This window comes from Tupaia chinensis, unplaced genomic scaffold (assembly GCF_000334495.1).
Source record: "Tupaia chinensis unplaced genomic scaffold, TupChi_1.0 Scaffold000010_1, whole genome shotgun sequence".
In the NCBI taxonomy this organism is placed as follows: domain Eukaryota; kingdom Metazoa; phylum Chordata; class Mammalia; order Scandentia; family Tupaiidae; genus Tupaia; species Tupaia belangeri.
Window position 1 is genome coordinate 1,107,696 of NW_006159440.1, and position 15,309 is coordinate 1,123,004.

Here is a 15,309-nt window from a genome sequence, read left to right on the forward strand (position 1 = left end):
AAGAGAGTTGGATGCCATGTGGTCGACTGCATGGTTTGAATCTTGAACCACATGGTTTGAAAAATAAGCTGAGTGTGTGTGCATGTATGCCCCAAATCCCAACAGGATGGAAGAATTGAGACGGGATGGTGGTGTGGCCATGCCCCATTGGAGACCTTGCTTTCTCTCTATCTCTTTCTGGTGACTCATGTACCCTCTGGCAAATTAAAAAGAGAGAGAGAGAGAGAGAGAGAGAGAGAGAATCCCATTTACAGGGGATGGCTAGTTAAGTAGAATATGTAGCAGTCAAGGCACTGGATTTCACAAACTTTTAAAATCCATGCTCCCCCTATTGATACAATAATTTATCTCCTCCAGATGCTGACAGATCCCATGAAGGCCAATACAGTAAACCCAAGAAGATCTCAGATAAATATCCTACCACCAAATATGAATTCCGTGTTTCACATTCTGTAGGCTGTATTACAAAAATAATAACTTTTATCGACTTTGTTTTCTAAATATAAACTTATAATGTTTCAAACTGTATGTGCTTTATTGGACACTGATAAAATCTTGCCCTTGGTTGAAAAAAAATAGACTGTTACAAAGTTTTAGAAAAAAATGATGTGCAAATGTGTTTTTAAAATATTGTTACATTACAAAAAACAAGTTACAGAACAGTAGGTGTCATAGATCTCACTTTTGTAAAAAAATTATATAAATGCATAGCAAAATGTTTGGAAATGTAGACACTGAATTGGTAATTTAAATAAATAGGGTTATAGCTGTTCTTTGTTTTCATTTGATCTTTTTTGCTTCTCTATAATTGAAAATCATTCAACAACAAGCGAACTATTTGTATAATTTTAAAGTTACCACCTGATAATTTCTACTTTGTTTTGTAAAGATTGATGACTTTTAAAGAAACTTTGTTCTTTATTTTTACAAGTGTTTAATCAGAAGGATCAGTTAAACAAGATGCAGAGAATAAGATTTCATTTAAATGTGAAAAATTAGAAGGAATTTAAAACCAGACTGAAATACTCTTCCCTACTTCTTTTCTGTTTTTAGAAATTTGCGAGTATTAAAAAAAGAGAGTGGTCAAATTTAACATGAAATAATTACAAGATATGAATTTTTTTCCTATTAAAAATAACCAAAAATAAGGGCATACTATTTTTCAAAGTACAATCTCCCAGGCCCGAAGTGCCAGCCTGTTCCGATGTTTAAACTAATGTATACAGGAGTCAGAATGCAAGAGGAGCATAATTCGGAGTTATAATTACACTTGACAGAGATACACTGCTTCTATTATTCATTGGCTTGGTTGCACTTACTCAGAGAGACCTTGTAGAATACTAACTATCAACCACTCCTCATGAGAAGTCATCTGGCATTCCCATCAGTTCTCATCAGTGGAATCAGATTCAGAGATGCAGAAAACCAAATTTGATTATTTCACCACCATCCGCAAGGCAAGTAAAATGAATACTTTCCTAAGAGGCCCTTATGTCCAGCCAGCTTCCTTTGTTAAACTTTTTTTTTTCTTTTTTTTTTTGCTAGAGGGTACGTGCACTTGCCAGAGAGAGAGGGGTGGGGGTAGAATAACAAACAACTCACTTCAATTGAGCATGGCTACAATCCCTTTTCTGCATGTCTTCCCTTCATATACACATGTGCCTGGGGTAATTTTCAGGACACTGGGGCTAGGACTGAACTGCCATTGGCCATGTGGGACCCAGCTCTCGATGCACAGGGCTTAACCACTGCACCATGGGGCTGGCCTGCCTTTGCCAAGCTCTTAACACAGGTCTGTAGGTGAGTCCTTTTTTTTTTTAATGAACTGTCTTCAACCACTAGCTATATTGTTTTTCAATTGCTTTCTTACATGCTTCATGATCTTCCTCCTCTATTTGCATTTGCTTAAACTGTTTTCTTGCTGGAAAAACATCTTTATGTCAACTTTGCCTGGCATCTTTCAATGCAAATCACATGCCACAACTTCTGGAAACCTACCTCGATTTCTTTGGACAAGTTAAAGCTTCCTTCCTTCTGTTGCCATAGTACTGGTGGCAGAGACTACAGACTGTTCATGAAAAGTTTATTTCCCCTTTTCATAGTTACCCTGGCAGGGCTCTTGTCCAGCCAGGAGCTGATTCTCCAGTCCCGGAACATCTCAGTGAAGCCATGTGACTAGGACTCGCTAACAGAATGAGAGGGAAGGAGTATGTGTCACTTCAGAGCCAGCGTGGTCAAGAAGGGGTGCTTCTCCAGCCTCTCTTACTTGGTCTGACAACTGGATTTAGGCACTCTAGTCGCCAGCAGATGGTGGAACCACAGACACAGGGGCCTAGATCTCCAAATGACCATGTGGAGGTCTTCATGGGCCACAGTACAGCATGCATACTAGACTGTCACAGAGCTACTGAAACTGTCTACTGCCACAGCTACTCAGGTGTTCTATCAGCTTATCTTTTTCCTAAATAAGAATGTCTTATGCTAACTCTCTTAAGACCTTATCACATTTTTTTTTTTTTTAGTTTTCATGCACTCACGCGAGAGAGAGAGAGAGAGAGAGAGAGAGAGAGAGAGAGAGAGAGAGAGAAATTACTCTACTCTCCAAGGAGGATGGCCACACCACAATCCCTTCTCCTCCCTTCTGCTCTTGGGATTTTGGGCAGGCCCACACACAAGCCTGGCATGTTTTTCCGGCCTTTCGTGTTGGAGTCTAGGACATGAACGCCACAGTCAGTCACATGGTTTTCCAGCCGCCTTAAGCACCATGGCACCAGCTGGCCACATTCTGTCATTTATTCATAAGATGAAAAGAAAGAAGCCAACTGGAGAGATCCTCATCAGGCCAGAGGATCTTCCTTATCAGATCATTTTGAGGGGATGAATTGTGGCATAATGGCTTTATTCTATTTCCCAAACTCAGAGCATTGTGATATTTAAAACTGCTATAGGTTGTAACGTTACCTTTGAATGAATTAGCTGGCTTCTCTAATTCAGAGAAGTGTTCTTTCATTAACAGAGCAGTGGCTGCCAGCCATGTGGGCATCCTTCAGATGGGAACATGCTCCGGTGAACATCTGAGCTGCCCCCTTCATCGACCCACGAGGTTCCAACCGAAGGAGAGGCAGGACTTTGTGTTGACTATCATAAAGGTAAACAGTAACTACCCCTACAGAGAAGTGTGTCACGGACAAGCTTGACATTCAGAATGTGGAGAGTAATTCCCTTTGTTTTCAACATTCCTATTTTATATCTCACAGCCTCTAAAACCCAGGACCCAGGCCAAGCTGGCTTGTGTGAGATGAAGCAGTTAAAAAAAAAATTACAAACAATAACAACAATGTTTTTTAAGGTTAGCAATGGAATACGAGTGTCATACCATATTGTGTGTTAGGTTTTGGCTTTAGGTTCTGAATGACCAACTCAGAAAATTCTAGAACAGAATGCCCTTGTTAAAATGCAAATATCTAAACTTGGTGGGGGGCAGCTGAAACAAAAATGATAGAAATAATAGAAACAAGCCTTCTTTTCCTAAAGATTTTCAGGATAGATTTCAGCCTTGACTCTAGTCCTATATTAGATTTCATCAAGGGGAAAAAGAAAGAAGCAGAACTTATTTAAGGGACACAAAAATGGAAAATTATCTGTTGATGATAGCGTGTATGATAATATCTTTAAGTGGGCTAATATACAGTGTATTCAGGGAGGGAAAATTAATTTTTCAGGCTGTAATGATATATAGTGATGGAATGTATAAAAAACAATAATACCCAGCATAAAAAAGATTTCGTGTAAGCAGTTATGCTTTTCTTTCCTCTTCAAAGTTCCTATCTTGATTGCTATTAAAAATGATCTTGTAATTTCAACAAAATGTGTCTCTAAAGAGACAATTCCCTGATTATCATTTACAGAATTATTTTTTCCACACTTTCCCGTTGACATTCAGTTAGCCACTGTTTTCTGACATGCTTGACTTCAGGTGTTTGCTGGCTTGTGAAACCTAGCACTGTACTTAAAGTTGTCTGGGGCCCTGTGAGATACTCCTTGGTTCTTGGCTATTTCAAGTCATCTACCCCAGTCTCTCACCATATTTAAATGAAGCTCTGCTCCCTGCTTCTTGTATCCTCTTCTTTTTTTTAAAGCAGCTTTTAATTAATTGGTCCCAAGTGTCATCCTTAGTCAAATCGATTCTCCAGCATTAGCAGCGTGCCAACTGACAATGGCACCAACTCTTTCCTTGAAGCATTTGTTTTTAAGACACTATCAAGCCTGCAGAGACACTGCTAGCTCCTAAAATGGCAGATGGACGGTCTCTAACCTTATTATAACTTCAACGTCACACATATATTCTGACTTTTCCTACTAGACCATGTGCTTATTACAAAGCCTACTAGCACAGGGTCGTTCCCATCTCTGCCGTGGAATGTGTGAATTCAAGTGTCTTTGATTTCTTCTCCTCTTGCTATGCGCAGGTGCATTCTAACCACTGGTCATTTGGACACTCAAAATGCAATCTTTTTAAAGGGAAAGAATCTTGTACCCTACCACATATCATAAACAACACAGAAAACATTAGAATGACGAGAGAGAGAGAGAGAGAGAGAGAGAGAGAGAGAAACTTCTATAAGAAGAAATACCTTGGGGCCGGGGATGTGGTGTGGTGGTTCAGGACGCTGGACTCCCACATGGCTGACTGCGGTTTGAGTCTCAGACCTGGTGGTTTGCTTTCTCACTTTCCTTCTCTCTCTCATGCTGTCCCTCTCTGCTCAAATTAAAATAAAAAAATAAAGTTAAATAAAATACTTCTTTAAAAAAACAAAAAAACCTTTAAAAAATAAATATCTTTATGAAACTTCAACATCTCTCTGTGGTAATGATGTACAACTTCCACTCTATTCAGCACTTTATGAAGATGAACATTAATAGGAGTGCCTAGTATTTTTCAGACAACTCACTGAATTGTTTCATAAAATTTTTGATATTTTTAGGAAAAGGAAGACTTCTGTCATATATAAAAGTATAATTATATAATCTATTATAATATATAATAAATATAGTTATATATAATAAATACACACACACACACACACACATATAATTTTTGGGGGGTGTGTTCACTTACCAGAGAGATCAGAAACACAGAGAAAGAAGAAGAAAGAGGAAGCACTCCACAATTGGCATGATCATGCTGCATTCCCTTCTCCTCCATTTCCTGTATCCTGTCAGGATTTTGAGAATGCACACACATGCACACGGTGTGATTTTCAATCTGCTGGGGCCAGGATTTGAACTGCGTGGTCAGCCACATGGGTTCCAGCTCCCTTAACCACTAGATCATAGGGTTAGCTTTATATCTTATATTTTATATCATGAATCAGAAGAAATGTCTTCTGTGGGCAGGATTTTTTGAAGGGGAGACATTCCAAAGCAGCCAAAGACAATGAATCTTCACAAAGTCTGGGTGATGCCCAGGGATATCAGTAGTTGGAGCTGGTGTGAGCTCAGTCACTAAGCTTATGGGTTAGGAGCAAAATTTGAATGGAATGGAAATAATGCCAAAAATGAAGAAACCATGATGGTCTATAAAGAAAGGACTAACAGGATCAGATCTGTAGATATCTGGCCTCACTGGCGAGAATAGACTTCAGGAGGGAGGGACTGGAGTGATAGAGACAAATTAGGAGCCTGCCTGAATTAAGAATCTGGGGTTTTCAACTGGCACAGCCATTCTGGATATTGAGAGAAGCCTGGCTGAGAAGATTTCATTATCTTTGCATCTCTCTACCACCCACCTTTTTGGTGACAAGTTGGAATAGATGCTTTCTTTGGGATCATTCCGGTATAATGACTTACAGAAAGAACAGCACGTGTCCATATTGAAAATACAACTTTCTCCCAAGATAAAGAGTCTATCTAGGGCCTGGCAGGTGGTGTGGTGGTTAAGGGTGCTAGACTCCCACATGGGTGACCGTGGTTTGAGTCCTGGACCTGGCAGTTTGCTTTCTCACTTTCCCTCCCACCCCGTCACTCTGTCCCTCTTGGTTAAATTTAAATAAACAAACAAACAAATACATAAATAAATAAAATACAATAATTCTTTAAAAAAGGAGTCTATCTAGTTTGGGGAGGTCAGTGAAACGGTAAATATGATTTTGAAGTTTCTAATCTAGATAATGAAGATGATAGTGACATTAGGATTGGAAGGAGAGGAGAGGGCTATGCTGCTGAATCCGTCATTAGCATTTACAATGAGATGTCAATAGTTTTAGGTCCCTGGTTACATTTACCATAAGGCATGTGTGCAGACTGGGGTTATAAGAGGCAGGTGTGGTTTGTTGTGGTACAGCCCTCCTCCCTCATCTCTAGAAGTGAGAGCCATGGAGTGAGAAGTTAAGATGCTGCTTAATCACGAGTCCACTCAGCACGGCATGGTGGAAATGACACTTGATGCAGCTGGTCCTGTCCAGTTTATGAAGGCTTTACTGTTGGAAAGGACCTGAAATGTAAACTGGCTCAACTTTCTTGTCTTGTAAGGGGATGTAATGAGGGTTTGGAGAGATTTACACACTGGATTTGGTTCTATCACCTTAGAATCCTTTACTTTATTGCTCTTGTTTAACAATTGTTTTATTAGAGACCAGCAGATGACGTAATGGGTACGTTGCTCCCACATGGCCGACCACAGCTTGAGGCTTGGACCTGGTGGTTTGAAACTCATGCTGGGCTTGTGTGTGTGTGAGCCCAAAATCTGGAGAGGGGAATGGAGGAAAAGGAATTGTGGTGTGGCCATCAGCCCTGGGAGGTGATTTCTTGCTTTCTGTCTGTCTCTCTGGTGAGCACATGTGCTCAGTAGCAAAGATCTCTCAAAAAATTTGTTTTAACTTTTTTTGAGTTTCCTCCCCGCCCCAGCAAGTTTTCTCCTTTTCAATTTTTTCATTGAAGCATAATTTACATGTGATATAATGTGCAAATCTTAAGTGACCAGCTGGATGCAATTTTACATATGTAATCATTCCTTGGATAAAGATAAAAAATATTTCTACCACCCCATAAAGTTCCTTTGTACCCTCTCTCAGTCAATACTCTTTTTTTTTTTTTTGGAGAAGTCTCTATAGGTCACGTGCGCTTGCCAGACAGAGACATAGAAACAGAAAGCGAGAAATCACCCCCCAGGAGGGATGGTCACGCTGCAATCCCTTCTCCTCCATTCCCCTCTTGGGATCTTGGGCACGCATGCACACGAATCCGGCGTGAGTTTTAAGCCACCGGGTCCGGGACGCGAACCGTGGTTGACTACATGGGAATCCAGCAACATAGCCATTACGCTAACTGCTGGTTCCCGAAAAGCTGTTTTTTTTTTTTTCTTTCTTTTCTTTTTTTTAAGAGAATTATTTATTTAATTTTACACACAAAGAGAAAGAGAGAGGGAAAGTGAGAAAGCAAGCCACCAGGTCCAGGATTCAAACCATGGTCTGCCATGTGGGAGCGTCCAACACCTTAACCACCACGCCACCTGCTGGTCTCTCTCAGTCAATGCTCTTTATTCCCATGGTAGTCACAATTCTGTGTAGATTTCTTTGACTTCATCTTGAATATCATATAAAAGAAATCAGTATATACTGCAATGCAATGTCTTTGAGGAAATCTTGCCACTTGATGTTTATTTACTTTTTTTTGTCCTAAAATGCCTTTTAAAAAGTTTACTTATTCATTTTGTTCATAAGCGTGTGTGTATACATGCAAGCAAGAGAGAGAGAGAGAGAGAGAACCCCATCAGAGTCCCAGTGCTATGATCCACCCCAGCCTCAACCAACCCTGGGTCATGGCATGCACTGTCTGGAGTACTCACGGAGGTCTCTGAATGCAAAGCTAAAATTCCTCTTGTGGGTCAGCCTTTCAGAACATCATGTGTTACTGCACCACTCTCCTGCCCCCTGAAATGCCTTTTATTAGACCCATGTTTAAGAGAGAAATTGAGGAGATACCAGGCCTGCAGATTTGCGAATCCATGTCCTGGACTCCATATGGTCTCCAGAGCAGAATTTGAGTCTCTGGGAGGGACAAGCTATTTCAGGCTGTGACTAGATGAATCCTGCCCTTGAGAACTCAGAGTCCAGATCTGAGCCAAAGGCAAAGGAACTGTTACCAAGAAGGTAGTTAAACCTTCAAAAGGAAGGCTATGTCTGTTCCAGGAAGTGCAAGCAAAGCAAGTTCAGTATCTCCACGAGGGAAGAAAATGGAAATGCTGAGTCCAAAAGTTAAGTAGCACCCATGAGCCTCACGAGATAACAGAAGAGTTGAGGCAGTTGTCTTGTATGTTTGCCCAGATAACAGAAGAGTTGAGGCAGTTATCTTGTATGTTTGCCTCTTGTACGTTTGCCTCTGGAGTGTGGGGAAGAGAAAGGCAGGAACATAAAATCTGTAGAGAGAGGTGACTGTCTGGCCAGCTTAGGAGGAAATTCTAACCTGTTCTAGAAATTTATAGTTCAAAAAAGTAGACCACTAACCGCAAGGTAGCTTGGGAGAGTTCTGTACCCAGAGGACATCCTGTTCTAAAGTCTACCCTTATAACCCTGGGATACCTATGCCATGTATTCAAATAACTGTGCTCTTAGTGAAAGTGGCAAAAAAAAAAAAAAAAAAAAAAAAACTGGATAAATTGAATCCATTTTTATTTACCAATTAATCACATATCCTTCAGTATTTAATACAATAAATAGCTAATATATTAATATAATACACATTTAGCTTTAATATAATATGCATTTCATCTTTAATTTGCATTTCCAAACTTTTTTTGTTCACAGTTCAAATTGGAAACATTAAATTAAGAAATTAACTTTTTTTTTTTTTAATTGCAAGGTTTGCCATTAAACATTCAGGTCTTTCGAGGGTAATTTATTTCTTATATGTGATAATAGCTAAGTGAAAATTAGTCTTCAGGTCCCAAATTCAGGTCCCAAATTCTGAATACAACTTGAAACTATAGTTAGATTCCCAAAGTAAAATCCTTCCTACTTCCATGTTGATAACCTAAGTTGTCTTAGATCCTTAAAAGGAAAATTTCAGGTGCTAACACCTGAAATAAATCCTCGTAATATTAAAAAAATTGAATAAAACCCCAATGACACAACAGCCCAGTTAAATGGAATTAGTCCTCATTTCTACACAAGTGAAGCTCTTTTAATATAAAAAGTTGTTCCAATTCCAAGAAAGTAGAAGATAAATTGCTGTTAGTTTACTTCTTCTGATTCATCAGTTTCTATATACTGCAGAATATTTTCTTTTTTGACATTCTGGAGTGTGTGTATTGCAGAAGACTGCATCTTGGAAATGAAAGTTTTTCCTTAATACCTTTTCCTAAGATTAGTAGACATTAGACTGCTGGCTCCACATTTTTGTACAGATATGCCTGCTAAATGCAAATATTTTCTCTGAGTCATCCTGGTATCCGACAAAGCTCAAACTCGGCCAGCGTGGATGTGTATGCGAAGGCATTACGATAGTTTCTGGTTGCTTTTCCTGGATGTTTCCTACTCAGTATTTCCTTCAAATATTTCTCTGCAAGATCCCCTTCACGAATTTTATCTTTAGTATCTTTTAGATTGCTAATCAAAATACAGAGCCTATGGTCACTATCTATCATTACACACTTCCAAGTATTTCCTTGCTCGGATCACAGTCTGATCTAAGAGGTTCCTAATGAATCACCATCACAATGCAATGACTTTTTCTAAGGTCTCATATCTTGGGCCAAGAGGGCACCTTTCACGTTCAGGGTTTCTTCCATTCTACGCAACCAGAGCCTTTACTCCACAATGTGTCTCCTGCGACATGCCTTTTCCCATTCTGACTGCTGTCGTCATTTGAACCCAGGATTATGACGCTGGTCTCACAGGTCCAATCCCTCCCATTACGACCAGGAGCCTCAACAGTGATGTGGATAGTTTCTCAGTGCCCTTCCTCTCTGGCCTTTTTAAACAACCGAGAATCCACGGAATGACCAGACTTGGCATCTTTGTTCTTTTTATCAGCCAGATTGCTTTTCTGGGAAATCCCGAATTCCAGAATGTCACCAGTCATGGTCTTCCTTCACATTTCCATGCATTCCTTTCTTCATTTCGATCACGAGTCCTTCAGTAGTGGCAACCTTCTCTGTCCTGGATTTTCCATGGTTCTCTGATCCGACATCTTGTGAATTCTTTTGATTTATTCAGCAGGTGCTTATGCAGCAGCTACCACGGGGGAGGCTTTGTTGTGGCCCTGTAGCTATGACGGCAGTATGCTACAACCCTCACAGCATCGGCTATGGGAGCCACACCTGACACCTTACTGAGGCGCTCATACCGTCTATAACTCTAGTCTCCTTTGGCATGTTGAGTCTGAAATACGCTCTCATTTATTCTGAGACTCTGTTAAAGTAATATAGTCTCTAGGAAACCTTGTTCTCCAATCAGAAATAATCACTATCTCATCTGGGTAATCAGAGACATAATACTTGTACCTCTAATTTCATTTCTTTCTATTCAAAATATTGTTTTCTAACAATAGCGATCGCTAGTCTCTCCTGATAAGTTGAGAGGGCTTTTGGGGTGGGGCCATGTCTTATTCTTATGTTCATTTTTGACATATACATAGTAGATATGCAATAATATTGCTCAAATATTTAGAATGTATTTAGAATGAGTCTGAATTTGGCTAAACATCTCCGCAGCTCGTGAGATACTTTATCCTCTAATAATCCCAAATACTCAAAGTTTTCTGGACATCCCTCACGTTCCCCATTCCTATGCTTTGGTGTGCATGGTCCTCTCTGCCTACAATTCTTTTTCTTTACTCTTTCAACCGGCAGGCTTCTTTGCCTGTTCTTTATGACACAACTCAGGTACCATTTGACCTTCCCTTCATTCCCTGGAGATGTTCTGTACCTTTCCTCTGAAGGTTTAAAGTATCTTATGCCGCTGTTGTAATTTTCTTATTTTATCTTAATGATTAAATGGACCATGTCTGGAGCCACCTGTAAGCCTCAGGTTCCTTATCTGTAAGGCGTGGATACAAGTTGCTGCAAAACTGAAAGAAGGTGACCTGTAAAGGTTTTAGCACAGTCATGTCTCCATACTGTCCTGGATGCATCTGCTGGGTTCTCTCTGCTCACCTTGGAGTCTCCTCAGCACCTCTCTCAGGCAGGTGTCAGTTCGTGGATGCCCGAGTTGGGACCCTGGTTATGAGGACCACTTGATCAGAAAGGGATCTGGGGAAGTCATGGTATGCCTTTGAGGGTGACTGAAAACATCATCGGGACACATCCATGGGTGTTAGTGATGGAGACAGATCTGGAGCCCAACTTTTCTTTTTGCCTTTTAAATTCTATGTAAAGGGTATATGAGAAAGATAGGAGACAGAGAGATGGCAAAAGCACCCCCAGAGGGTGTGGACACACTGCAAACCCTTTTCCTCCATTGGGATACAGGGCACACATGAATGTGTGCTTGGTGTGTTTTTCAAGCCACCAGAGCCAGAATTGGAACAGAGGTTAGGTACGTGGGATCCTGCTCTCTTAACCATATGGGGACAGCCCAATAGGGCCTAACTTCTTTGATAGCTGGTCCATTGTTATTATTTTAGCAATAAGTCTTGGTCATCTCAAAAATACTAACCAATGAACAAACAAACAAAAAGAATGACAAAAGCAACAACAAAATAATTTGATTCAAAGAAAGACTTTCTGGTCTGTGACTCCTCCTTTTTTGGCTGGCTCCCTTCAGCCCAAGTAGAGGCTGTGGTCCTGGGGTTACCCGTTCCACCTCTTTAAGGATCACGCTTCTTCGGTCCCTCCCTTCTGTCCTGTATTTCCAACCTCTCCTGCTCTACCGATTTTTTTTCCCTTGACATATATACATGCTCACGTCTCTATCATATTAAAGCAAAAGAACAATACACAAAACCAGCCCCGCTAGTCTCCAAATCCACTTCCACTCATGCCAGTGATAACCTCACTTTGTGACAATGACCTGTATATATGAGACTCGATGGTCACTTTATGTCCATACTTCAGTGACCTCACAGCAGTACCAAATGCTCTTTTTTCCTTCTTGAAATTCTATTTTTGTTTGGTCCCTAGGATGCCACTGCCTTCCAACTTCTCTGTCGGACTTCTACAAACTATTTTTCCTCCTTCTGTCCCTCTATCTCTCCTCTATCCTTTGCACATGGCTTTCTTTCATGGTCATCTTGTTTCTCTACATATTCATTTTAGCAATATCATTGCTGAGGACTCTAAACACCAATTTCCTGATAATTCTCTAAGTGGTGGTGAGTTCCATACTGTATTATTATTGTTATTATCATTATTTTTAGATTTTGCCATAGGGCATATTTGCTGGCTGGAGAGACAGAGAGAAACAGAAAGAGAGAAATCACTGTTCAGGGGGACGGTCACACCACAATCCCTTCTTCTCCATTCTCCTCCTGGGATTTTGGGCACATGGGCACATGTATCTGGTGTGAGTTTCAAGCCTCCAGGTCCAGGACTTAAACCACAGTTGGCCATATGGTAGTCTATCACTTTAACCACCATGCCACCTGCTGACCCCCTCCCATATTGTATCTCTAACCAAGACCTCTCTGATGAGCTCCTGACTGGTATATCCAGCAGCCTATAGATATGTCTACTTGGATGGAAATTCCTATAGTCTGCAGATGCTCAAATTCAGAATTTTCAGAATGTAGTTTGCATTTTGCTTTCAAATACCATCTTCTCTCCAGAAAGGTGCCCCATCACAAAACCAGAAACATTAGCTTCATTCTAGAACATTCCTTTCCACATTAACCTCTCATTTATTTTGCAAAATATCTGTAGGATCTCTTTCTTAAATATTCCTTATAGCTATAGCATTAAGTTGCTCTTGTTGCCCTTTCCATTCTTGCTGCTGCTACCTTAACACAGCCCATACTGCTTCTTGTGTGACTTCCAGTCTCCTCCGGGATTACTGTATGTCTGCTCACCATAGCTGTAGGGCTGAGCCGAGCCAACTCTGTCCCTGCAGAGTACACTGAGGCTCGAACTGCCTGCCTCCCAGGTTAGCGCTGCCCCTCTCTGGAGCACCAGGGTCCCACCACACTGCACCATGGCCTCCCAAGTCCTTGAGTTCAGTTCCAAACACCTCCACTCCTGTAGCATTATGCTGTAAAGTCCTTCCCTTTCTGACTCCTGTTCTTCCCCCCACTTCTTCACCTTACTGATGACTGCTCATCCGTCAAAATTTAATTAAAGCATTACATTCCCAGGGAAGCTCCTTGTCACTCTGATCAGGTCTAAATATTCCCCCTTGGCAGTCTCAGCCACTCTCCTGCTGTCTGTTCTGGGAGACTTCAATGTGAAAGTAACAATGCTGGGAGAGACAAAAGATGTCTGGGGTCACACATGGGCTCCGCCACCTCCCAGCTGCGTGACCTTGGCCAGGCAACTTACTCACCCTGCGCCTCAGTTGCCTCATTTGTAAAATGGAGACAGGAGTGGTAGCGCCACACCCAAGAGTGGTTAGGGGAGTGAGATGCTTTACGTACAATGGCTGGAATGAGGCCTGAGACAAAAGGAGTCTGATTAAAGTTGAGCTGTTTTTATTATTATCATGACTATTGATTTACTTGCCTGCTGTCAAAAACAAAAAAAAAGAAAACCCAACACACGCACACACGAAAACCCATGCTTGATTTGATTGTGTTCGCTCCGAACCTAGCACGGTCCCTGGGACATGGTAAATACTCAATGATACTCACTGAATGAATAAATAAATATAAATTATAAGTAAGTACAAAACAGAATTAAACGTTTACCTTTAAAGCATGCTAATGAGTAAAATCACCCTAATTTATCCTGTATGTTCTTCTTGCACATAAGATGTTGATGGCATCTCATTAACTTACTGTACACCGACTCATTGTTCTCTGAGTCAAGAATCTTACAGTCTCGACACAAGAGCATGATGTAGTTAATTAACAAAACTGTTATTCTGGAAAGCAATATGTAGGCATGAACTGTGACAGAATTCCTTTGAGACATAGGTAGAGGAAAAAAATGTGACTTCCTGTCAGGAGACCAGAAGCCTAATAAGCTATAGAGAATAAAAGGTAGACAGTCCCATAAACTCGGACTTTGGCGGCACTTTTTCTGGTGCTGTCTGGAGCTGACCAGTGTGGAGAAAACAAGTGGCCCGCAGAATGATTCCCCAGCACGCGGGGAAAATGGGCTGCAGGGAGCACTGGGCCCCCTGGCCCGGAACTCCCGGCAGGGAGGTGTCTAGCTGAAAAATGTGATCTGCGACAGCAGGCAGCCTTGGTCACAGCTGTGTTCCTCACGGAAGCACTGCTCCTTAGGCCTACTGAAGATCTTTATCTCAAATACAGGAATCTGCAATCCCCCACCTCTGAGAAGTCACCTTTGAACCCACTGGAGATGTTAAATAATAATGTCCATCTCATATCTGCCATTCGGGGAATCTCAGAAAGGCATTTCAACCCTGTGTGGTTGTTGGCAGGTCCATGGGATGTCAAGGTATTAGCAGTCCTCAACTCTGCGCCTTAACCGTTCATGGAAAGTGAGTCTTAGGACAAACTACGTGTGGATTTCAAGTGTTTTCCGGTACCAAATAAACTCATACTTGCCCCCCATTTTTCCCTAAACCTTTTGAAGCCCCCTTGTATTCACCTCACCTGGAAGTCTATGGATTATAAATTCTTGAAGCTGAACTTAGACTCTGAGTATAAACAGGGTCTCATAGGGAGAAAACTATGCTTCTCAGATGCAGTGAGCCCCCTCTAAACATCAGCCAATACTGGCATTCCTTTTCAAACCACCAGACTCAAACCTGGAGCATTCCCATGTAGGCCAGCCTCACAGAATGAGGCATTTTTACCACTGCACTGCCATCTGGTCCCTTCTCTGTCTACTCTTGATCCCTGTCTCCTTGGAAAACATCCACACAAAACAAGAAGTCTTATATTAAACATCCATTCTTCTCCCCTGTGATGTGAGGAGGGCAGGTGTCCTCTCACCTCCCTTGAACCACAGTGTTCAGGAACCTGTCTGTGCCTGCCCCCTTCAGAGCACCTGTGGGACAGCTCACACTCAAGTCTGTGTATCTGCCTTCCCAGTCCTGATTCTGGATCAGAGGAAACCAGCCATGCTTGAGGCAAGCAGAGTTGCATAACTAGGGTGAGGACTGGACAGAGTGACCCAAATGGCCACCCGTGAGCTGACAAAGCCCTTCTTTTTTTTTTTTTTTTTTTTTAGGGGGTTTTTGTATAGGGCGC

General features: G+C 41.4%; 1 protein-coding gene across 1 annotated transcript in view; it reads right to left on the reverse strand.

Moving 5' to 3' along the window:
* The window catches only part of CNTNAP2 (contactin associated protein 2), a 1,579,711-nt gene that overhangs the window by 248,439 nt on the left and 1,315,963 nt on the right, over positions 1-15,309 (reverse strand). The window lies entirely within an intron of this gene.